This window comes from Streptopelia decaocto (genome assembly GCF_964273445.1).
Source record: "Streptopelia decaocto genome assembly, chromosome: 13".
In the NCBI taxonomy this organism is placed as follows: domain Eukaryota; kingdom Metazoa; phylum Chordata; class Aves; order Columbiformes; family Columbidae; genus Streptopelia; species Streptopelia decaocto.
The window spans coordinates 4,583,616-4,608,073 of NC_138668.1; the positions used below are offsets into that span (position 1 = coordinate 4,583,616).

At 54.7% G+C, this 24,458-nt stretch overlaps 1 protein-coding gene across 3 annotated transcripts in view; it reads left to right on the forward strand.

Moving 5' to 3' along the window:
* Positions 1-24,458, forward strand: part of RAI1 (retinoic acid induced 1) — a 76,637-nt gene that overhangs the window by 15,021 nt on the left and 37,158 nt on the right. For all 3 annotated transcript variants that reach the window (XR_014185346.1, XM_082064902.1, XM_082064901.1), the window contains one exon: positions 19,494-19,572. The gene's annotated coding sequence lies outside the window, so the exon portion shown is untranslated. The remainder of the gene's footprint in view (positions 1-19,493; positions 19,573-24,458) is intronic.

A 24,458-nucleotide genomic window follows, 5' to 3' on the forward strand; every position in this document is an offset into this window, starting at 1 on the left:
CGCAGGGGCTCACCCCGCTCCTCATCCCCACACCGGACCCTTCCCCTCGGCCTCCTCTTCCTCGAGCTCTTCCTCCCCGTCCGTGAACTCTCTGCTCTTCCCCTCTCCCTGCCCGCCCGGGCCCCAGCAAAGGCTCTTCCTGACGTTACTCCCACAACAGCCGCTTCCTTCCCGTCCCGGCAGCCCCCGGCTCCGCAACCGGCCCTGCCCGGCCCCTCGCTATCTCCCCCAGACCCCTCTCCTGCTTCTCCCCTGTTTATTTTGTAAATGGGCTTATCTCAGACGTGAAGGGGTGAGACCCGTGGCCACGGGGCCACCGGGTGGGAGGTGACTTGTGGTCCCCACTCCTGCCACCAAAGCCCTCTCCTGGTGTCTGCGACACACATGGGGTTTTGGGGTCAGAAACCACCGTGTGGGACACGTTTTAGCCAATGCACAGGGACCAGCTCCCCAAAATTAGCATTCCCCCAACCCCGCCATGCTTCAGACTTGTTGATGGGGAAGGAGGCCCTGGCCATGGCAGCTGTCTGCTTAGAATCATAGAGTCATTTTGGTTGGAAGAGACCATTGAGTCCAACTATAACCTAAATCTAGCACTACCCCTTGTCCCTGAGAACCTCCTCTCCGTCTGTTCAACCTCTCCAGGGACGGTGACTCCACTACTGCCCTGGGCAGCCTGTTCCAATGTCCAACCACCCATGTCCTGTGTCAAGGCAGGAGCTGGGGAAGAAGCCGAGCTGAGTGTGTGTTGGGGGGATAAGAGTGCTGCAGTGTCTTCCTTGACATCTTCCTCAGCACCTTCCTCCCAGCCAGCGCATTTCCTGGCAGGAGAAGGTGTGCGGCCATGGCGGGGGTGGCAGCAGGAGAGCAGCAGCTGAGGAGACGGGATGGTGGAGGAAAACCCAAGATGGCATCTCCCTGAGGGGAGAATGGGGCCCTGCTTGGTCTGAGATGGCATCTCCTTGTGAGCTCTGAGCCTGGTGGTGCCAGGAGCTGGACAAACACAGGTTTTTCCCTTGAGATTAAAACGGAGTTAGACAAGCCGTTTGTTGTCTGTCTCTCCCTCCATGACAGTGAGTCCCGCTCCGAGGGGCTGCAGCTGCCTTGCTCCCCGAGGGGCAGGACGGAGGCCCTGCTGCCGTCTGCCTTCTCCTCACCCACCCCACCATGGCTGTTCCCCCTCCTTTTCCCACTGAGACACACTTTGCTGCGCCAACCCTTGGCCTTGCGATGTCCCCAAAGCGGATTTTGAGTAGACTTCTCCTCTCAGAAAAGCCACCTATGGTGGCCAGGCCAAGGCAGCCCCTGAGCATCGTGGCATTGCCGCAGCGTGATGCCACCACACGAAACCTCGCTGTCCACAGTGCCACCCTCTCAGATGGGCCGAGCACCCCAAGATCCTCCATCTCTGTAAAAGCAGGAGCGTTTTGCAGAGAAATGCTGTGAAATTGGCACCGCCGCGGTGCCGTGGGGCGTCCGCCCGTGGGGCTCAGCCCAGCCCCGTCTGCGGGCGAAACACCCTCGCACCAAGCACCAGCAAACCCTTTTTTTAGCACTCCCCTATTTGCCAAGCGTACTTCCTTTCTTTTGATTCTTACCACCTACATACAGTCTGACTGCAACGGCAAAAAAAAAAAATTGCAACATTCAGTAGAAGGCTTTTCTGTCTAATGACGTTAAATTTATTAACCAAAACTCCAGCTGCACCAGGCTGGGATCTAATAATATTCAGGCTATGGAGACATCAAGTAGAAAGAAGCTTAAAGCCCTTTTTATTTCACAGTAAAACTGTCAGTAAATAACTGGATTGTCTTGAGACTGAGAAAATGGGGATTTATCTTCCTGAACATGAAAAGTGTGCTTATTTTTTTTTATCAGCTTCAAAAAGCCCCAGCAACCTTGATTTTCCTTCCACACCGTTCTCAGCAGCTCTGCCAAGCCCCAAAACCACACAAATCAAGAGACAGGCTCTAAAGATATTTTTAATTAAATTAATTCCTTTTCCTTCCTTCCCCATTTCTCCCTTGTCCCCTCCTCCATCCTCTCTTTCTCTCTCCCTGTGTCCCCAGCTAATGACTTCTAAGCACTGTGACATTTCAGCACTGGCTGTCACTAACACCACACCTCCGTGCTGGTTATAAATTGGGCACAGAGACATAAAATTCCCCGCAGAAGGTCCCCGTTTGATGATATTCTCCGAGGTAAATCTCCAATAGCTCCCTGTTTTCTTTAATAACGCTAATAGGCATAGATTAATTAAACTGTTATATTACTTCCTTCTTTCTACCAGCACCAGTTAGAAATCTTATTACCTGCTCCTCTCCGCTTGCCTTTTCCCCAAGGTGGTTCTATTCCAACCAGTTACCAAGGTTTCTCAGAGGCTGTAGCACAAGGTGAAACGTCAGAAATCGTGTCCGCGGGGCCGGATCCTGCCCCAGCCCTTGGCTGCAAAACCCCACCGGCCTCAGCAGAGTCCGAGCGGCCATCAGCGGGGTCAGGATTAAACCCCGGGTTATCTGAAGAGGTTCTTGTTCTTGAAAGCAACAGCGGGGCTATTGTTGAGTCTGGATGCCCCCCTCGAAAAGGGACCACAGCTGTAGGAAAGGGAATTGTATACATCCATCAACTCCTCCAGGGCCCCAGGATGTATTAGTTAAGATTGCGGGATAGCATGTCTCGGCTCCACTGAAGGAGCCCTTTGAATGACATGTTGGATATACTGTTGCACATCTGGCCGCTGTATTATTGAATTGCTCTACGGTTGCATTTTCCAGACCGCGGGAATGTGTTGGTCTTTGAGGGGAGTCGGGGCGGGGGGGGGCAGATGAAGGGGATGACATGTGGGAAAATTAGAGGGATGCGTCCCGCGGGGTGGGGTGGGTTGGGATGGAGCTGCGTGGTGGAGGCGGGGAGCGAAGGGGGGACGAGCAGAGCGATGCTTTCACACAAAATGCCGTGTTGCCATTTGAAATCCGCTCCAGAGCTTCCTGCTCTAATTAAATTTGTCACCATCGTTACTATAATGCCTGCCATTCCTCCGCTGCTTTTTTGTTCTCAGGGATCCCAAAACACAACAGAGGCAAAGGCAGAATCTCCAGGTTCCTCCGTCTTTCCTCTGCGGGAGCTTTTTCTGAGCGAAACCAGGAAAATGCAGTTGTAGGAGCTGCTTTGATATAGGAGCACAGCCACTTCTGGTGTGGGGACACTGGAGCAAGGGACACTGAGGCTGAGGGATCTGGGCAGCTCTCACATTCACACATAAGGTGTCTCCTGGGACTGTTAAATTGCAGGAGCTTGTGTGAGCACCCCAGGAAGGCCCATTGCAGCAAACAGCCCTTCTTGGGCTCTCGCTTGGCTTGTCCCGCTCTTGTCCCCTCCGGACCCACACGGGAGCCCAGCATCCCTGCAGCCACTGCTGCATCCCTGCTCTTGGCACCGCAGGGTACCACGTACGGCTGCTCCGCACTGCGCTGGGGCAGGAGGAATTCACTAATTACTGGCGGCTCTTAATAATGGCCCCCAAACGCTGCCAGAGTGGCGTGAAGGGCTCAGAGCAGGAGACACAACCTGCTCCATGGTGTCTTCTGTGTCAGCCTGCAACGAACTGAATGCAAAAAGGCTGTCTGAGCTGCAAACAGCGGAGCCCTTGGAAATTTAAAGGTGCAGAGCACAGAAAACAAAGGCGAGGCGATCGCGCTGCTGAATATTCATCCCGGCGTCTCATCCTGCCGGGAGCAAAGCCCGCACAGCTCCTGTGAAAGCTGATGGGAGGGAACCTTGGTCTGAACCTCATCTTGGGCTCCAGCCCAAATCTGTGGGGGGAGGGCAAATTAGTCCTTAATGCACATATATCTTACACTAAAACCTGATAAGGGAACTCTCCTATGTTAATTTACCTGAGTTATTTACTATACTGATTGCTGAAGGTACTCTGATTAGCGCATGAAATATTTCTATACCTTCGGTCTGATTAACCCATATCTGCAAAATAAATATTTGTCTCATTACAGTTATGCGATCGTGCAATCAAAGACCCTATCGTAATGGGAAAGGGGGAGAGTATCCGTGTGGAAAAGCCAGGGCATGGCGACACAGAAGGAGTGGGTTTGGGAGATGAGAAGCAGGGGCACAGCCGGAGGGGGAGGCTTCGCGGTCACAGCCTGGGTCCAGAGGGGTTGAAATGCCGGAGAGGGCACGATTCTCCTCCTGTTTCACCGCCGCTAATTGGGACTAATTCCGTTTGACTCAGCAACGCTGCACCAGTCCCAGCGAGAGGAGGGTCAGACCTTGGGAATCACAGGGGTGAGTCCCAGTAGGTTCCCAGCCTCCGGCTTTTTTATTTTGAAAGAGAAGCAGGGAGTTCCCGGCAGCGCGGTGCCTGTGCCAGTCTCCCAGACGAGCTCTTAAAATAGCCCAGTGCGCCAGGCTGTGGCACCGGGGGAGAGCGCAGAGGATGGAGCGTTCAGTCTTTCTGGCCCAGATCCGGGGAGAAAAGGGGAAGGGGGGTTGGCAGCTCCCTGCTCAAAAATGAGGTGCTTTAAAGTGTCGTGCGGTGAGGGGGGCAGGCAGCACCCCACAACCAGGTGGCAGGGAGCAGAGGAAGTGGCAGCTGGTGATGCTGGCACTGCCACGCGTGCTGGACACGGTCCCTCGGCGAGGGGAGCTGTAAGTCATCTGGAGGAGAGGATCCCCCCCTCTGCTGTTACAGGGCTGTTTTACATATGCTCCGTTAGGAAAATAAAAGAGGAGTTTTATTGTGGCTGTACAGAAGAGCTAAGTCAAGAGGTTGCTTTATGGCTCGCGGGTGCCGGCGTAGAGAGGAAAAAGCGTCCCAGATGCAGCATATAGTAAGACTGGCAGGGCTGTACAGCGCTGCTGCATCGCGGAGCGGCTGCAAGCGCGGCTCTGCAAAAGAGCTGAAGTCATTTTTCTTCTAAGGGCAGGGGGTAGTGGGGAGGAAATATGAAGGCAGCCCTGTTGCTAAGGAAATCTGCTCTTTGTATGGTCGTACATTTAGGTAATGCTAATGAAAGGCCATATAGTAGCGAGGTGCAGATGTCAGCACTGTGCACTCCTGGATATTTGATTAGCATTTCTTTGACTTTGCCTCCTCTAACAGAAATACCTAAGTATATGGATATTAGGAAAATAAAATCCCCCTTCTCCTCTGCCAACAGCCCAACAGCACATGTTACGCAGAGAAAGGAAAAGCCTTACCAAAATCAGACACTCCATAATGAACGTGTGTTTTTCTTCCTCCCCACACACACCCTGGAGAGGATGAGAACAAACATGTGATGAGAACAGAAATAGTCACATCACTTAATGCATTGCTGGACGGTACCCAGCCAGCACGGTGATGAACCTGGCGTAAAACCCGATAGCAGCAAACCAGCATAGCATCCTATTTAATGGCTGGTGGCCCACAGATGTTTTAAACCTTGAGACTGCAGTCTCTCAGAGGCTTCCCTTTCGACTCGAGCACCAGCGAGCTGCTTTTGGAAGCAAAGGCTTGCAAATGCTCCATCCGGGGACGCAGCGCATCCGCGGATTATCTGGTGCCTGCATACGTGCGCGGAGTCTGAGCCCGGATCTGGTGATCTGGCTTACGAAGCGGGAGAGGACCCCGTGCTGCTGCTACGGAGCGTCGTGTCCCGCTCTCGAGCATCGCTGGAAGAATGAGTCAGCCCTTTTCCTTCGCACAGGGGTCGAGTGGATGCCCCTGTCTGAATGTCACTAATAAAAGCATCCAGAAATGTAACCGCTCTACGCTTGCATGTTGTGCTTGCAACTGTCTTAAAGACCTGCTGCTCTGCGTGAGACTTCCCAGAGCGCTTGAATGAAGCCCCTACATCTCTCGCTTTCTTTCTTGCCTTTCTTTTTTTCCCCACACAGTGCAACGTGGGCTCTGTTCCTCCTCGCCTTTTGCTCTTGCTCCCTGGGGCAACCCGCTGTGTCTCAGAGGTGCGAGGAGTGAGTGCTCCCGGGAGTCCTCCAGCTCATCTGAGGAATGGCCCCGCGGGTTCTAAATCCAGCAGCGAGGCCCCGAGGTGGCAGAGACGTCTGTGCCGTACGCCGAGTGTCTCTCCTGGATGGCAGTGGTGCTCGGGATGGAGCTTTGCACGCGTTTTGGTGTGGCGGCTGGGGACGTCTCCCTCCCTGCCAGCACCTGCCCCTCCCTCTTGCCGTTGTGCAACCTCCCAAGGGCAATTACAGCAGTGCTTACGTGGAGGAGCGATATTGGGAAAGTATTTAGTAATTTTTAACTGTTTTGCTAGCAGCTCCCCTCCCTTAAGGTGGTTCCTGTCTCTTCTCCCTCTCCCAGCGTGTCGTGGCAACTCCTGGTGGAAGCCCCTGGCCCGGCAACACTTCTTGGTGCATCCTTGGGTACCGAGGGGGAGCCTGAGCTCCCACCAAAGAGCCACGTTCCCGTTGGATGACTCTCCCTTTCCTTTCCTTTCCTTTCCTTTCCTTTCCTTTCCTTTCCTTTCCTTTCCTTTCCTTTCCTTTCCTTTCCTTTCCTTTCCTTTCCTTTCCTTCCCCTTCCCCTTCCCCTTCCCCTTCCCCTTCCCCTTCCCCTTTCCCATGTGGTGGGGGATGTTTTTGAAAGCAAAATAAGAGGCAGGAGGATGCAGAGCTTCTCCTGCTCTTGGAGGCTTCTGGATGCTTCTCCATCTCCATCCCCAGGGGTGATTTTCCCCAGGCCCAGCATAAACAAGCAGTTAGAGCAGTTGGAGCGTTACTCCACAAACACGCCGCCGGCCCCTGCGCTCGCCGCAGGTTCCCTTCCTGCCACCGCGCCCGCGGTGAGCGTTGGGGTGGCATGGGGGTACCGGGCTCGCATCGGCGGGCAGGAGCCACCTCCGAGCACCAGCAGTGTGCAGCAGCCCCGTCACTGCTCTGCACGGCTCACCCCGCTGTGTGAGCGACTGCAAAACTGAGGAGCGTTCGGGGAAGTTTAGGGACACTGGTGGGCTCCCAAGGAGGGACATGGGGGAGTCCAGGTGTTGTTTATCCTAGAAAGATGGTTAAAAGAAGAGGCCACAGTAAAAGAAGATAAGCTCAGGCGCACATAGAAACAACACTAAAAAATACATTATTAAAGGTTACAAAGTCAGGCACTGAGCGCATAAGAAATCCCAGTATTAAAGACACCTGAGCGGCTTACGTCCGGCAGCGTGGCGTGCATTCATTAGGGTGCAGTCTTAATTCCATGGCCACAAGCTATTTCTTCTGCCGGGGCTCTGCTTCAGCGAGCGTGTGGGATGGATGGAGCTCAGTTAAAAGCAGCTCAGTGTCCAGGACATGGCTGTGCCGCTGCTATGCGGCGTGCAACCATCACGCAAATCCTTCTTGGAGGATGAAATTGTTCCTCCTGGACCGTCCTAAAGTGTGAAACGCTAAATCTGCTCTTGCGTTGTGCTTTCGCTTCTTTCCCTCTGTCCCTTTCACCTCCGTGCTGCTCGGTGGTTGGCAGCGGGGAGTAGCAGGACAAGTTTTTGGGGAAGGCTGACTTTGCGCTGGGACCCCCAGGCAGGAGGGAACACACTCGGCAGCTCCAGGAGGGCTGATGCAAGTGCAGCCCACATGCTTCACGCTGCCAGCCTTTGATTTTTCCATCTGTTTTTTGTTTTCGTTCAGTTGAAGGCAGAGAGGAGAGGTGGATTTTGGTGTGAACCTCCTGTCTGTCTGCATGCGGTGTGCGGGACAAAGGCGGCTTAGCACAGAAAGCCCCAGAAGCATCCAGGAGCACACTGGGGGACTTAGCAGGAATCATTTCTTCTAAAGCTGCAGGAGAAATATACATTTAGGAGAAGCAGCCTTGCAGCTTGCTGTATTCACTGTCTGAGAGCCGAGCCAGCCAGAGCCTGGAGGGGACAGATGGAGGAATTGACATCTCAGCTGGGCAGTGGGACCAAGGGATGCGCAGTGGGGAGCTGGCTCCCGTACCCGAACCACTTTGGAGACGGGGCTGGGAGTTATCGCAGCTTTTCTTAGCAAGAGAGCCCTCCACCGGAATAATGTGTTGTGGACATAAAAGGAGATGTGGAGAGGGAATATTTTCACCCTAGAAGCTGCTAAGGAACTTGCATTTAGCAGCTAGCAATCTGTTTCAAACTGGGTTTCCGTCCCAGGAAAGAGAAAGCTGAGCAATCTCACTGCCCTGACCGACTGTAAATTCTTTCTTGGCTTTGCTGGGGAAAAACAATGCGCTCTCAGTGAAAACCTCCCAGAAATCCAGGACACGAGTATTTTTTATGTCAGCCCTTTACCACTTTGGAGAGAGCAGCTAAGGAGCCCAGTCAAGTAGATCCCCTGACTTTTATTTACCGACGAGGCAGTGGAGTGTCTGGTGAAGGACGGAGATGTTGCCCTCCTCCCTGAGCCGGGCAGGTCACGGTGACACACGCGTGACCGTGGGAGAGGAGCCGAGAAACCATTTCCAAGAGAAGAGATTCGAGGGGGATGTGTGTACCAGAGCACAAAACGCAAAAGCCACGTTTAAACTTTGCATTTAGATGCCCGCAGCGGCAAACCAGGGAGCTTTCCACGAGGACCGATAGATTTCCCGCCTCACAGCATTTGCTTAAAAAGTATTCATAAATACACCCGCCACTACTAACCATCCTTTTCTGCTGGGAATTGCCATTAGCAGCTAAATTCAGCATTTTACATATAAAAAGCCCTGAGACTTAATTCCGTGCGATGCTTTCTTCAGAGCCCTTGTAGAAGAGACAACTCCAGGATAGATTTTGGCGAAGAGGTACAGCGAGGTGTTGGGAAGCGGGGATGGTAACGCTGCTCGACGTACGATCACATCACCCACGAGGTGCACACAGTGCGGGCAAAAGGAGAGACCGCAAAGGTCAGGGTGTGCTCCCCGAAGATGGGAGTAGCATCCATTGAGCACACATGGGTGATGCTCCCTTGGAGGCCAAAACCAGACAGGTTTTCCTGGGCGCAGCGAAAAGCACATCCCTGGCAGATTATCCCCCGTTGCATTGCAAATCCCTGCTGCAGCGTGCGAGATGTTGAGCAGCATTTGAACATGGAGGGAGGTTTCTGTTCCCTCCGCTGCTTTCTCAGAAGGACCTGGGCTTCCCCAGCTGAAGTTGCACCTGTGATGGAATGAGCGCGGAGGGAGCTGCTGTTTTGGAGGAGAGATGCAGCCTCATGGAGGAGCTTCCAAACACAGGGAATCAGGATGGGATTTCAGTGGATTATCCCATTTCTCCCTTCTCCGAGCACATTTTTTCCTGCGGAGCAGCACACACCAGGCAGGGCAGCTCCTGTGTGTGCCCGAGGGGATGGTACCCAGAGCTCCGGAGGGTTCCCCGTGTTCCCAGCGCGGCGGGAGCAGGAGCGGGGGTGGCAGGAGCGGGATGGAGGGCGAGCACGGAGCTGTGGCACTGAACGGGCGGCACAAAGCGCTGTCAGAACAGCAGGGGCTTGTGCTGCAACGGCTGCAAATGGAGATGGAAAGGGCTGGAGAGGAAAGGACGCGACACAGCTGGTCCGCTAAGGCTTTGATCTCTAAAGCAAAGGGGTGTTGGCTAGAGCAGGAGGGGAGAAGAAGGAGAGTGACTCATAAAAATATTGATGTTACCATGAAGATGCAGTTACCTGAGGATAGGAAGGAGGAGGGAACTTCCCTGCGAACGCGGCGGGGGCCGGAAGAAAAGGTCCCACTTGTGTAGAAATCGCCAGCCTGCTTAGGAACACAAAGCTGTTTGCTTTGGAGCCAGCGGGTTGGTTATTTGCTGTGAGTTGCTGGTTATGTGCGGAGCAGAAGGTGGTTTGTGTGCTCGTTACTTCGGCGCAAAAAAAAAAGGAAAAGAACTTATTTTGTTTGAGGCCTGTGTGGTGGAGATGTCTTTGGAAGAGAAACAGGGATCTCCTCCCTGCTGCTGGGTAACAGGGACAATCCAAGCCCATGTAGCTGGGGAGAAGCCAAGCGCACCCCAGGATCTTTGCTTGGGGGCTGTGGCCACGGGAGGGCTGAGGTTTCACCGCCATGGGGTCTGTGCTGGGGAGGGGATTGTGCTTTACTCACAGGGACTTAAATTTGCTCTGTGTACCCATCCCGTCGAGCCCAGAGATGCCCTGTCCCGCGCAGGAGGGTGCGAGGAGGACGGGTGGGCATGGCTGATGCCCGCCATGCACCAACGCCGGCTCCAACTTTCTCTCCCCGCTCCCTCCATGAGCCCTTGGGGGATTCCAGCTCACAGAAGCTTTATAAGCAGTTGTAGGACCAGCTCTAATTTTTATCCTGGAGGCAAAAAATCACTGGAAATAACGCTTTATCACTCTGAAGGTCCTGACGCCACCCTTAACCACCACATCACGAACCTCCTGTCGCAATTGTGATCTGCCTATGTGTCAAATCTTGCCTTGCAGATAAAAGCTGCTCCGCAGGCACCTTTTGTACTAAAATACGTAGCCTTTAAAAATGTGAAAGAAACAACAAAATGTAGGACGCCACACAAAGCTGACCCACTGGGGACTGGGGAGGGGGGGAAAAACCCGCAAGAAGGAGGGCTTGACACACAAAAATTGTTTTGTTAACAAAGCATCATTGTTCCACTCTGAATCGGTTTGACTGGAGTGGTAGAAACACCCCATCTGGAGACAGATGGAGAGTTTTCTGGCTAAAGAGACGGCGGGAGGAGGGCCGGCTCACAACCCCGCAGATAGCATTGTCTGCTGCTACCTTGGCAATGGCGAGGAGAAAGGGCGGGTGGCAGATTAGGCGTCCCCTTTGCAACCCACCCGTCGCGACGGCTCCTTCTGCGCCCCGGGCCCCGCGCCCGGAGGGAGGCGAGCGCCCAGGTTGGCCGCTCGGACCCCGGGATAATCCGCCCTCTCTTTCTGGGGGGCTGTTGGGTGTCGTTTGGTGTCTGGGGAGGCTACAAGCCAGCATATCCCCCTGCCAAGGTGTCTTTGATGCACACCATGCCTGCAGAGCCCAGCGCTGTGAGACAGTACCGTACCACTTGTGTGCTGTGCCAGGGCTTTGTGTGATGTGGGTTTAGCAGAACTGAGGGGCCGAAGTGCAAATGGCTTCCCGAAGAGAGAACTGAAGGTTTGCTCCTGCTCTCGCATCAGTTTTGCCGCTAATTTCCAGGAGAGCGGGATTTGGGCTGCTGGGAGGATGCTGGGCAGAAAGCAGCAGGGTAGAACTGGTGACAGCAGCCAGAGTTAATGCAATGCCCAGGGATGCGACGTGCAAAGAGGGGCTTGGGTGACCCAGCAGATCTGCGGGACTCTGAATTGCTCTGGTTGGGAATGAGTGAGGGAAAAATCTCTGCTCGGACACCTGGGGCCTCTTAGCTACAGCACACGCTGATCGTGAGATGGTTTATGGCAGCAGGTTCCGCTGGCACCGTGTCGGCTCTGCTCACCAACAGCCCCTGCTCCCTCTGCTGCCTTCCCCGCCTGATGGGAAACTCTGGGATGGGTTTTGCTCCTGTCAGAGATTTGAGGGATCGTATCCTACCCACCCTATCTGAATTCCTGATTACTTGCTAATTGCTTGACACACTCTACTTGCAATGCAAGAGACAGGCTCACGTCATCCTCTGTGGTTTGCCAGGGGAGAGTGTGAACCTCTTTTTGACTTGCCTTGAAATAGATGAAAAAGAATAGAGCTCGATATGATTAATGTGAAAACTTCAGCTTGGTTTCCTGCCTTGGCATCTGGGCTTTCGTCGTTTTAGCATCACCGCGCCTTGTTTTTCGAGGGTTGGGCACACGTGGGGGCATCTGAGAGCAGACGGCGTGGGCCGCGGTGGCCTGGGTGCTCTCCTGCAAGGTCTGTCCGTAATCCCCAGCCACTGGAGACATTTTGGGTTTGTGCAGCAGCGGTGGAAGGATTCAGGTGGTTGCCTCGAGGCACTGCTGAGATAATACCTCAAGGGCTCCTATTCAAACCCACTGGGGCCTTTACATTTGCATGGTAGAAATCTATTCAGATGCACCGTGGCTTTTCACTGAGCCAGATGAGCGGCCAGCTCACCCATGCAGAGGGGATCAGGGGACCTGCATGGCTTAGATACAGCGCTGCAAGAAAAGCGAGAGCAATGAAGTAAAAGGTGGTTTTGGTTTTTGAGCCTCAGGGCTGCAGACACAGCATCGTGGCGGTGGCGAGGGGCGTCCAGGAGATGGGGCCCAGGTTGCTGATGATGCAGCAAAGCACCCACAAGCAAGGGCTCTAACACAGTGGCAGGACAGGGCTCTGTTTGCTCTGCCTCACAGCTTGGAAAGCAAAGCACTTCCCCAGGGACGCGTGTGCCGTCCACCAACCTCCCGCACCCTCCATCCCGGCGATCCTGGCGTCTCGCTGTGTGGTGCTGGGGGCTTGGTGTGAAATCATAGAATCATAGATTCATTTTGCTTGGAAGAGACCCTCAAGATCATCGAGTCCAACCATTAACCCACCCCTGGCACTGCCCCATGTCCCTGAGAACCTCATCTCCGTCTGTTCACCCCTCCAGGGATGGTGACTCCAGCACTGCCCTGGGCAGCCTGTTCCAATGCCCCACAGCCCTTTGGGGAAGAAATTGTTCCCCAGATCCAACCTCAACCTCCCCTGGCACAACTTGAGGCCGTTTCCTCTGGTCCTGGCGCTTGTTCCTGGGGAGCAGAGCCTGACCCCCCCTGGCTCCAAGCTCCTTTCAGGCAGTTCAGAGATCAGAAGGTCTCCCCTCAGCTCCTGTTCTCCAGCTGAACCCCCCAGGTCCCTCAGCCGCTCCCCATCACACTCGTGCTTTCACCCGGCTTTCCCCTTTGCAGAAAGGGGAGAAAAATCAGTATACGAGCTCTCCCAGGGAGCGAAGAGGATGAATTCACCTCGCTGAGAGACGAGAGATTCACTCTGTAAGAGCTGCTGGAATAAGCACAGAGCAGATTTAATCTGCAGCGACTTCGTTGTCTCCAGTCACCAGTGTAAAAGCTCCCGGGGAGGTCGGACGCTCTCGGGTTGTCTTGCACAGAGGCAGCGCTGCCTGCACAGGCAGCAGCCGCCGGGTCGCTCCTCTCTCTGCCTCCCCAACGCCTCCCTCCCTGTGAATCAGCATTTGTGCACTCAAACCAGACAGCAGGGAGAGGCAGGAGGCTGTCGGGGCGCAGGGGGGACGATGGGGGGAACCTCATTAAAAAGGGGCAGCCTGTGAGTTGGGGGTGGTCTCGTACCACAGATCTTCAATCTGCTCCCTCTCGGGTTTTTGCTCATTACCGCCGTACACCCCTCGTGTGCGGCGGCGAGGTAAACAAGCCCTGCGAGCCGTGCCTCCCCTTCTCGCTCGTCCTCTCCCCGCCGCCGGCGACAGGGGGATGTGACAAGCTGGCACCGGGTAAAGGCATGAAAGCAATGCGATCCGCTGCGGCTCCCCAGCCAAGGACCTGGGGAGATCCAGTTACAGCAACGGGGTTAGAACAAAAGAGATTTGCCTCCGGGATCAATTCCTTTCCATTTTCCGGGCTGCGCACGTGCGGCTGCGTGCACAAGCGTAACAGGCTCCGTCTCTGCCGGTTAACGCCACTGGCTCTGCGGTGCCAGCACCAGCCGGGCCCTTCTCCAAAGGGCACCAATGCTCCTAAGCATTTATTTTTCCCAAAACTAGGAAAGCCGGGTGATCCCCTGGAATAGCAAGGCCAGGCTTTGTAACGCTTGAAAACCAGCAGCAAAACTGTGCAGTTGGCAGTTGCCAGAGCTGCAGCTTTTCCTCTGCCGAGGCCTGACCCAGTGTGGGGCTGAGCTCCAGGTTTGGGGCTGATCGTGGTCCCCACAGATCACTCCCCAGGTGTTTTGAGGTGACACCACCTCCCCTCCATCACAACGAGCAAAAATCTAACCTCTAAAAAGCCTTTTCTGCAACATAACAGCTGTGCCAACACCATGAGATGCCTTGATGGCCGGGCTGGGGGCACAGCGAGCGTTTCACGTGTGCCGCAGGACCGGCTCGAGGAATTAGCGTTATCCCGCATCCTGGGATGCTTCTCATTAATTTCGGGGGGGACTGGGTTTATCTGGGGGGTTGTTTTTTTTGGCATATCGCCTTCTCCCGGGTGCCGCGGGGGATGAGACGTGGAGAGCACAGATGTGCATCCCAAGCATACCGCAACAAGGTTCCTGATTTAAGGACTGTGATTAACCTCTTCCCGACAGTTGCTAACCAGGTGCAGAATTGTAACAGGAGGAGGAGAAAGCTCGGTGAAAACAGCCAGTTTTCCTCCGTCACCTGGAAATGCACATGGATGCCATTTTCTGCCTGGAAATCAGAGAGGGTTTAGGATTTATGAGAGGTGCAGGGACACTCCATTTGTATCAGCGCTGCCCTGTGGTTGCTCTCCGGAGCCCGTCTCCTTTTTTCCGCACTCGGGATCCTGCAAATGAGGCATCGACACAGCGTGAATCCGGCATAAGGTGTCCCGGGATGACAGGCTGTGCATGCAGGGCTGCTAATGAGAAACGAGGCAGAAAATCACCCTGGATTTCCTGGCCTTCATCTCGCTGGAAGAGCTGGAAGAACACCATCCCTTGTGCAGAAAATAAAAAGCAAGCTGTGGTCTCTCCCAGATATTCCTGCGTGGGATACGTGCGGGAGCTGTGACCTGCACCCGTGGATTTGGCTGGTCCAGGTTTCTGTGGGACCTTGCTCTTTGGAAAGCCGGGTATCGGGAGGAGAAAAGTGGTTTTCCATGGTGAAAAATGGGGGGTATTGTGGCTTGTGTTTTGCCGTCAAGCATTAAACCAGGAGCTGCTGAACTTGCTCAGTTTTAGGAGTTTTGGCATCTGTGGGACTCAGGGCTCCTCTGCCCAGGGTTGTCACCAGCCTCCCAGGTCTGGGGTTCATGGTGACGCTTACAAGTGCCGTATCTCACCCCAAATACCACTCTGGCATCATGGTTGGTTCTAAATCCAGTTCAAAGCACTGCAGTGTGTGCATGGGCATCTGCACCTCATTTTTCGGAGGTGCAGAGGGGCCGGACTCTTACTCCTGGTTCAGCCACTGCCTGGATGGTTTTAGGACACCCCTGTCATACCTTGTCCCCTTTCCATCTCCCCAGCTCTTAACCGCAGCCAAATCCATGTATTTTTCCCCCAAAGAGGAGGCTGCAGGCTTCATGTCACACTTTACAGCGTCAAGAGCTGTTGTGTCCTTTGGGGGAATGTCAGGGAGAGAGTGGGACAGAGGACCAGAAATAGGGGAACCCCCAAAGTGGGTGAGTAAATGGGCTTGGGAAATGCGAGAAGACAGAAAAATTTATTAAAAACAATTAATAGCTGCTACAACCAAGGATTTAACCTGAAACCAAAGCCTTAGGGAGGAAAGAAATGAAGTGGCTTACGATTGTTATTTTATTGCTTAATATATATTTTTTTAAATACGATATGCTAAATGCAAATAAGCATTCTTACAGAGCGGGAGAGGGAGGGGACGGAAGACATGCCGGGAAAAGTGAGTGGGATCTAGGTTTTGCATCGTTCGCTGAATTACTGGCAGGTCTTTTGTAACATCTGTTAAAAATAAAACAAACAGTCATTTCCATTTCTTGCTGCCTGAGATGGCTTCTGCGAACAAAACTTCAACCTGTCCAGGAATTTGTCTTGAAAGTTGCCCTCCCTCTCCTCACGCCTCCTCTTCTCCAGGGGAGATTTCCTTCCTGGACTTCCCAGGAGCTCCATTAGCCCCACATTAAAGCCTTTTTACTTTGCTCTAAAACTCTCCATCGAAGTAAAAAGAATTCTAATAAACCGCTGGGAAGACTCAGCTATTCACTCTTTCCATGGAAACACGGCGCTGCCTCGGAGCAGAGCTCCTCTCGACGGAGCCTGGGTCACGGCAGGAGGAGACCAAGGAGGGATGGAGAGATGGTTTCCATTATAAGAGACCTTTTGAGAGGAATAATCGCCGCTCTCCCACCACGGGAAGCCTTTGAGACGACGGGGGTCTCGGCACGGCACGGCAGCAGGGCCGGCCTCGGAGGGGCGATGGCGTGGAGCGTGATGCGCTGGGCGTTGAGAAACTCATTAAAACATCTGATTAGAGGAAACGAAGGCGCCCAGGACCGATTCTTCTCTCTTGACGGGAGGGATGAGTCCAGGATGCAGCCGGTGCTGGTGGCAGAGGCTGGGGACACAGGGAATGGCGAGGGTCCGGGGTCATGGGAGGACATCGGTGGCTCCTCGCTAGGGCCGTGCTGTGCCAGCCGAACATCACACCAGGAAAATACATTTTCCAAGGCCAAAAAAGGCCTGTTTGCTCTGGAGCGGGTTTCTGGCTGTTCCCTGGGTCCCAGGTTGGAGCTTGTCTGAGTAGGTCACTATGATGCCCCCCCCTACCTCAAGTGACCGCGATATAATTAATTTGCAGCCTCCTTGCAGGCAGGATTGTCCTGAGCGCTGGCGCTCCAGCACCGCGCTGCAAGATGAAGGGGTTTTATTTTTTATTTCTTTCTAAGCGCGGGGAAGCTCGTTAGAAATAGCCCAAAGGGCAAAGTTAGGAAATGAAAATCCATCAGATCCGCTCGGAGCCGGTGCACGGAGCTTGATGAGAGTTTGGGGCAGGGCTGCCTGCTGCCTGCCTGCTCCCTGCCTGCAAGGAGCCATGGGCACGGGGCACCCGGGGCAAGGTGTCACCTTGGCCAGGGGACAAGAGCAATTGTCGGGAGACGGGCTGGGGGAAACTCAGCCAGCAAGAGGGATGAGAGGAAAGGGGATGAGGAAGAGCCGGGTCAGAGCATCCCATGGAGGCACTGGGGGCTCCTGGGGACCAGGGTTGCATGGAAGGGGAGGTTGGTGGGGAAAAGCTCATTTTTCTCAGCACAGAGCAGGAAACCTTATCTTTGTAGGTCGCAGTGGTGAAACACGGAGGGAGCCGGGGTGGCTGTGTTTTAGCAGCTCTAGAAATAATATTGCAATGAGCCATTATTTTTTAGCCCCCCTGGAGCAGGAGCTGCGGGGGTGTTGCTTCCAAGGAAACCTCTGACTTTGGTCGGCGAGGTGAGCCCTGTCCTTGCAGCAGGGAAGATGGGAAGAGGCTTTTCGATGCGGGTTGTCCTGGGTTTGCGGTGGCTCGGGGTGAGATCTGCCCCGCAGAGGTGATTGTGAACGTGAGGGGGACGGGGCCGTATCCAAACCCATGGCGGGGGGCTGGGAACCGCACACAAGGGTGCTCTGGAGCTGGATTTCAGCAAGAGGATGGAAACTTTCCCGTCCACACAACCGCGCAGCAGCATCCTTGACGAGCTCGGAGGCTTTAATGAGTAAAGTTAATTGCCGTGATAGGGGCGGCTGGGCTGAGTCAAATACGGCCGTGTCATGCAAATGGAGGTGATGTGGGTGCCGGCACCTCAGAAGGGCTGAGAAATCATGAAATCAGCCTTTGTGAACCCATAAATCACAGAACTATGAAGCCGCTGGAAATACCACAGCATTTAAAAAAACAGAAGTGTTTGGTGATGATTTGATTTGCATACGGGGCTCTCAGGGGCTCATGGTTTCAACCTTTCTGCTCGCCATGGTGAGGTCAGGGTTTAAGGAGAGCAGGACTGAGGTTCTCCTGAAATCACAGGTGGGGATTTCTAACACAGCAGAGCCGTGAAATGACCTGGATGGACCAGATCACTAGATTTATGGGGTTGTAGTGTAAAAATAACAAATCCTTTAGTCTTCTGTCAGTCCCAGAGGAGAAGCTGGGGGTGATGACTGCGGGGTATGTCCCACTTTGGCTTTCCTGGGGCAGCAGTCTCAGCCTGTGGGGCCAAATGGTGGAGGAGCTTTTTCCCCTGTGAAGGGCAGGGGGGATCGGTGGGTTATGGGGGATAAATACCAAATCCCCGGAGAGCCGTGAGGCCCTGGCTCGTTTTACCGTCCTGCAGAGAGGCACGTGTGAAATCGGAGGTGGCCAAGAGCTATAAAAACCCAGACTGGGGCTGGGATGGGGATGGATGAGGAGAAATGGGATGGAGGAGACGAGAGCAAGCGGTCTGCTTTGACCGATGCTGGGTCCCCTTGTGAGGTTTGGTCCATTTTGCAGTCTGATTCCTGCTATCTCGAGTAATTAACAGGGAAAAGAGAGGGCCTGGTTATCCATCCTTCAAGAGCAAGGGATTGAATTGAAAGGCAGCACCTTGGAAGTGGATCAAATAGCTCTCCAGCCCCCCGCGCACGGCTTGGAAACTTGCTGCCGTGCTGCGTTATCAAGGTGAACAGCTTTAGTTCCATTAAAGAGAGGCCGGGAGCGGAGGCGCGGGGGGAGACAGGGCTGGGCGTTCGCACCCTTTGGGCACGGAGCCACACGGCGTCGACCCCGGCGTGCCGGGGCCACCAAAGTCATTGCCTTCCCAAGGGGACCAGCTCCCCCTCCTCGCCTCTGCGCCGGATTTTATTTACCCCTTGGAAAAAGTGGTGTGCGGGGACGGGTTGCTCTTTGTTACCCTCTCCCTTTCCCCCCGCCCCCCAAAAGCAATCGCTGCCAGCGGTGAGCTACCGTGCACCTAAATCCCCGCAGATGCGCGGCGCTGCGAGCCTGCGCGCCTGCATCTTTCCTGCTGGTCCCCGCTTGGGCTGCAGCTGGTTTCGGTGTGCAGAAAGCTGCAGGTGTGATTTGTTCATTTGCCTTCCCCCGCTTCCCGTCCAAGCCCGTGCTGCCTCCCTCTCGCTTTCCATCGCCACGCCAGCCCACCTACATCATCCCACCCAGCTCATCGCGGCGGCGAGACCCCGCGTCCCACCCCGGCATCTCCCCGGCGGAGGGTTGGGATCGCCGGGGCTGGCGTCTGTGTGTGTGTGTGTGTGTGCGGAGGGGAGGGGGGGTTAATCTGATCCTACAAGGGAAAAAATAAAATCAAAACTATAAAGAAGGCAGCAGCCTCCTCCTTTTCCCTCTCTGCCGCTCCGGAGGATTAAGCCTACAAAAAAAAAAAAAAAGGAAAAAAAAATGTCTGCAGCTTTCTGTTGACCCTGCATGATGGCATTTTTGCGCTCTGTGTGCTGTCTCTGCTGATTGCTATTCCTGGCACAAACACACACACGCACACACACACACACACACACGCAGCCCCAGCACAGCTCACACGGGCACGGCGAGCCCATTCCAAAATAAAAATAAATTAAAAATAAAAAACAACAAACCCCAAGCGTCCCCAAAGCAAAGCGGTGCCGCCGTGTCCCCCGGCCGCCCCGGCTCCTGCGGGGACAGCTCCAGCACCCGCTCGCCGTTGCCTCCACCCCACTTCTCACCTCGTCCCCAGCTCCAGCAGCACTTTCTGCCCGAGCCACCCGCAGCCAGAGCCTCCACCACTCCTACCGCTGGCATTACATTTTCAGCCTGGATGCTATAGGGCCGTTTCTAATTACCTTATATCCCCTAGTGGTCTATGAATAATGGTTAGTGAAGGAGCTCAGAAGGGCTGCTGAGAAGGGAAGGAAAAAAAAGGCAAAAAAAAAAAGAGAGAATTGTGCTATTTCTCACATTTTTTTTTCTAAGGATCTAATCTGGCTACTGTGCTCTGGAAGAGGAGGAGAGCGAGCCAGCAGGAGAGAGGAGAGAGCGAGGAGCATCGCAGGTATTGTTGCAAGCTACATCTTTGTGCCTTTTTTTTTTTGCCTTTTTCTGTCTTTTTTTTCTTGAATCCGCAGCAGAACTGGGGTGGGGGGGGGGTTGGGGGGGCGTGCAGACGGAGCTTTTTCCGGATTTATTTTCCTCTTGGTGCAACTCGCGTGCGGCCGCGATCGAACAGATGCATGGCACCGGCACCGCGGAGTTTGGGGGGGTTGTACGTACGTGTGTGTGTGTCCGTGTGTCCTGCTCGCGGCGGCGGTGGAGGGGGCGGTGGGGATGCCGGGGCGGGGGGCAGGCAGGGGGGTGTTTTGCTTTTCTGGAAGTAATAAAGAAATTTGCAACCGGTCCAAAAAAAACCCTCTTGACTTGCCGATTGATGGGTGTCTGAACAAAGATAGAGCTGAGACTCGGAATATTCGCGTGCGTGTAAGGGATGGATTCATTTTGCTTGTCCTGACTGCTACTTTTCCAAAGTTAAAATAATAACGGGCGCGGGGCTGCGAAAGCCCCCGCGGAGGGAAACCTTCCAGGGGAGGCTTATTTAATTGAAGAGTTATCGATGTGCATGGTTTTATACTCACAAAACTTGCGGCGGTGCCGCGGCCGGGCGCCGGGCGATCCTTGCCGTTGTCTGCACGTGAGAACGCTGACTTGATGGATTTTCTTTCTTTCATTCGGTGGCTGGCGGGGCAGGGGGAAAAAAAGAAAAGAAAAGGACAAAAATGGATGTAGCAGATAACCCGAGGAGCCGCGGGGGGTTCGCACATCTGGCTGCGCCTTTGGAAAACCCCCTCGGTGGGACTTTCGCCTCCCCGCTCCCTTTCTCCCACGGCAAATTTTGCCCCCCAAATCCTCCGTTGACGTTAATAAACAAAACAAGCCAGGGAATAACAGAGGAGCCCGGTGAGGGGGCTCAGAGCCTGCTGCTGGGGGGGGGGGGGCATGTGCTTTTGTTTTAAATAACGAAACGGCGATGATTGAAAACATATGAATAGGATGCAATGCAGAGCGGGTGTGTTAAAGCGGGGGGGTGGTGGGGAGAGCTGGAAAACTGCTTATACGACAGAAGCGGAGCTTGAATGAGTGTGGTGAGATGAAAGGCGAGGGGTCCGTCCCTCGCCCGGCTGCGGGGTTGTGGCGGGGGGGTGATTCCCAAAGGCAAAGGAATGATTTGGGGGTGGGGAAACTCGCTGGGGGGACATAAAAAAACGAGAAGAAAACCTGGAGTGAAGTATGCGATTATATCCCATCCAACTTTGCCGAGTGCGGTGTTAATGGAGCTAATTGTACTTGAAAATAATAAAATCGGAGGAAAATATGCCTGTGCATGGTGTATGGGGGGGGGGACATGTGCAGGGAGCAGAAGTGGGTCCCGAAACACCATCATCCCCCCCCTTAAAAGTGCTGCCGAGGTGGGTGATATTGAGGCGATATCCAAACGTGGCCGGATTGTGTTTATTTGGGCGGAAAGAAAGATGGAGCAACGGCCCCCGGGAGGGCTGTAACCCCCCAGAACGCTCCGAACCCGCCGGTGCTGCCCTTCGCTGCCTGGCCTGGCTTTTGTGTTTGTTTGCTTCCAGGGGGGGGGTTGAGAAGGGAGCCGGGGGGGGGGTGCGAAGGCGGGGAGAAGCTGTGAGGGCGGAGAGCCGATTTAAATTGGACTTAATGGATTCCCAGGGCAGCTCTTTTAGATGAAAGTCAAAATAAGAGCCAAAGTGAATCTCAGCAGACCTGTCTGTTGCATTAGAGATGCAGCCTTCCTCTCCCTCCCTCCCTTTTTTCTTTAAAAGAGAGGGGGAAAAAAAGTGTTATCCGTACAGAAGACAGCGTGGAGTTTCTCGTTCCTATAATGAGAGCTCTAATTGAAGAACTTGCAGCCTCTTGGGAGAGTCTTTACGGATCGCTGCTTTTGTTATTCATGCCGCGCTCTGTTTTCTTGGGGTTTTTTTTGGGGGGGGGGAGTTGGCGCAAGTCTGGCTGTGCAGGGGTCAGGGTGTGATGCTGTGTCCCCCTCCCCAAGCTGGTTCCATGGGCTGTCAGCAGGTAAGATCCCACAGTATCCCCGGGGGGGTTGTGCTGGGGTCCCCCGGGGATGCTGGGGGGCTGCTGCTGGCCATGCTGTGCTCAGGGAGGATTTGTGGGGCTAAACCCCCCCTGGGAGCCGGTGGGGTGACACGCTGCGCTCTGGCTGCAGGTGGCTTTTGTCCTCGTGGGACCCCCGGGCTCCGGGACGGATCCTGCCTGGTGTGGCATGTGGGGTGCAAAGCGGGGCTTGTGTTTGCTGCAGCAGTGCCTGCAGGCTGCCGTAGGGCACTGTGGGGTGCCATGGGGTGCTGTGAGCCCACTCAATGCAGAGGGCACTCACTATACAGCCCCACTGCCACAGCTCTCGTGGCCCGTGGGGGTGGCTCTCTGCAGCTGGAGTGTCCCCTGGAGGGGACAGGCATCAAGCCAAAGCCACGCGCAGCCCCTGACACCAGGGGCACAGAGCAGGACATGGCCACCAAGCCAGCAGGACCTGTGCAGGGCAGGAGGGGTCTGAGGTTCCTCTCTCCTCCCTTTTCCGTTGCCCAGCAATTTGGCATGGGGACGGGCAGGGGGACTGGCAAAGGGGACTCCCCCTAGGGAGGTCTCTTCATCTCCACTTCCCCTCCCAGGCCCCCTCGGGTGGCCTCTGTCTCTGTGACCACAGGGAGGTGGTGGCTGTCCCCGAGCCCCGTGTCCCCACGTGGTCCCATGGCAATGTTACATGGGGCAGTGGGCTAGTTTGGGTCAGCCATAAAGCTTCTGGGGGGCCGGTCCCTGGACACCTTCTGCAGCTACGCTTGAGCTCTATGTGGATGAAAGCAAGAGCCACATGCCCTGGGGATGCTCCTGGTGGCATTTGGTGGCTCTGGCTGGGGAAGAGGATGCACGGGCAGGACGAGGCTCCACCACCCATTGGTTTAGCGCGGAGGCAAAGCAGATAACATGGGCATCTGATCTCCCCAAGAACTGTGTATTGACCCTGACAGCAATGTGTCAGGAGCGACAGACTCTCCATCATTGATCCCTCTCCTCCCATCACCAGATGTTGATGCTGATCGTCATGGAACCGGCTTTAATTTCAGGGCGCTGACTCCGGCGCATAACGCTTTGCCACGGTCTCGAGGTGCTGCCGGGCTTTGCAGATGCCTCCGTGTGTGGGTCAATGTCCCTGTTTTGGGCAGAGATGGCACTTGAAGGGGGTGGCCCTGGCTCCCAGGGCCATCAGGCAGGTTGGCCTCCTGCAGTGGCATCACAGCCTTTGGTGGAGGACCCAGGGGGGCACATGGAGCTCCTGCTTTGCTGGTTTTTGCTGGGAAATCCCTCTGGTCCAGGCCTTTCAAGCTGTTGGTGCCAAGCAGCAGAGGATGGGGATCAGGCATTGGAACAGGCTGCCCAGGGCAGTGATGGAGCCACCAGCCCTGGAGGGGTTGAACAGACGTGGAGATGAGGTTCTCTGGGACATGGGGTAGTGCTTCAGTTAGGTTAGGTTATGGTTGAACTCGATGATCCTGAGGGTCTCTTTCAACCAAAATGATTCTGTGATTTATTTCTGCTTATGGGGATATTATTGATGCTGATAAATATTTCCAGGGTGGGTGTCAGAGGATGGACCAGATTCTGTTCAGTGGTGCCCAACAACAGGTTGAGGGGCAACAGGCACAGACTGAAACACAGGAGGAGAATATGAGGAGAAACTTCTTTCCTTTGAGATGCCAGAGCCTGGAACAGGCTGCCCAGAGAGGTTGTGGAGTCTCCTTCTCAGGAGACATTGAAAACCCGTCTGGACATGACCCTGCGTGATCTGCTCTGGTGACCCTGCGTTAGCAGGTGGGTTGGACTGGGTGATCTCCTGAGGTCCCTTCCAACCCCAACCACCCTGGGACTCTGTGTGATTTGGGAAGTCCTGGTCCTTCTGCAGCCTTTGCTGGGTTACCTCATCTGGCCAGGGTGCCTCTTGTCCTCCTCAACCCTGAAATGGCCACAGCCAAATCCGATGGGTCACATATGTGTGCCACCCCACCTGGTGCAGAGGGTGCTGATTTTCTTGGGTGCCTTGATATTTTGGGCAGGACGGAGCCGCTGGCGGGGGGCCGGCTGGCTGGCACGCCGCCTCTCCTCCTTCCCAGCATCTTGAGATTTCCGAGACGCACGCAACCGGGCTGAGACTGAAAAAAAGCTGCTTGTGGTTCAAGAGCATCTCCTCGACGGAGAAGAGAGGAAGGCTTTTCATTCCTCCCTTTCTTTTGGAACCAGCTGAGCTCCCCTTGCCGGTGCAGGGGCTCTTCCCGCCCCCCCCTGCAAGGGAACGTTAAAAGCCGGGGGCAGCGGATATCTTGACACCCTGTCAATCTGGGCCTTTTCCAGCAGCCGTCTCTGAAGGCTGGCACTCTGCTGCACAGAGGAAAACAAGTGAGAAGAGAGCTGGGGGGAGGCGAGAGCAAGCCATTGCAGCCGGCAATCGATAATTGCAGTGTCAGTCACCGCCGAGGAAGTTCCCGCATCTGGGGGGGGTAAAGGGGAGGGCGAGAGCCGGGCTGTGCCCCCCGCAGCATCGGGCGCGGGGCAGGGGGCGATGGAGCAGGAGCCTCCTGCTGCATTACTCACCACTTGATGTAGCTTGAACCTTTCAACTCCTTCCCCTTGGGGATGGAGCGGGCTGGGCAGAAGGTGTCGATGGAAAACACTCTGCTTTCTTACATTGGAGATTGCTTTGCTTTTCTTTCTTTCTACTTCTTTTTTTCTTTATGTCCTTCCCCATCCCACTCTGTGTGCATTTGGGGCTCTAAAAATATAGAAAAGAAACCCCTCCAAAAAGCCCAACCTGGCTCTCCCTCATGTGTCTCCGTCTTAGCAAAAGCCGAG